Source organism: Ambystoma mexicanum, assembly GCF_040938575.1.
Source record: "Ambystoma mexicanum isolate Mex_15411 chromosome 12 unlocalized genomic scaffold, UKY_AmexF1_1 Mex_chr12_unloc.1, whole genome shotgun sequence".
Classification (NCBI taxonomy): domain Eukaryota; kingdom Metazoa; phylum Chordata; class Amphibia; order Caudata; family Ambystomatidae; genus Ambystoma; species Ambystoma mexicanum.
Window position 1 is genome coordinate 4,977,751 of NW_027182322.1, and position 844 is coordinate 4,978,594.

Consider the following 844-nt stretch of genomic DNA (forward strand, 5'->3'; position numbering starts at 1 on the left):
CATATATTTCTTTATTTTTATTGTATTTGGGGAGAGGGGGTTAATATAGCACGTCCAATGTGGAAAAGTGCTTTCCATAGCACCTTGCAGGTGGGCGACATCTAGAGCTGTGCAGTAGCCACCCATGCCCCAGACGTGAAAGAGAACAAGAAGTTACACATGTTGGAAGTGAGGGTGAGACATTGAGGAGATATGATCCCCGTATGAAGCCGAGAGAAGGAGGAGGCGTGAACGTGCATCCATGTATGCAGGCGAGAAGGGAAGGAGCATTGGTCATGCATCCCTGCATGAGGGTGAGACAGGGAGGAGATATGATCCCCGTATGAAGCCGAGAGAAGGAGGAGGCGTGAACGTGCATCCATGTATGCAGGCGAGACAGGAAGGAGCGTTGGTCATGCATCCCTGCATGAAGGTGAGACAGGGAGGAGATATGATCCCCGTATGAAGCCGAGAGAAGGAGGAGACGTGAACGTGCATCCATGTATGCAGGCGAGAAGGGAAGGAGCATTGGTCATGCATCCCTGCATGAGGGTCAGTGCAGCATTCGATCTAGTGGATCACAGTCTTCTTATCAAGGCGCTTAGGGAGAGCGTTGGCTGCTCGGAGGGAGCTATTGACTGGCTCTTATCCTTTCTTTCTAACCGCCAAGCGAGAGTTCACTGGGGTAATAGTTTCTCCGACTCTTGCGACATCCTATTCGGAGTGCCCCAGGGTGCTAGCCTATCCCCAATGCTCTTTAACATTTACATGCGCACTCTGTGCACCCTTCTGGTGAATGCCGGAGTGTCATTTACTAACTACGCAGATGACACCCAACTCATATTGGAGTTGGGGGGTAGGAACC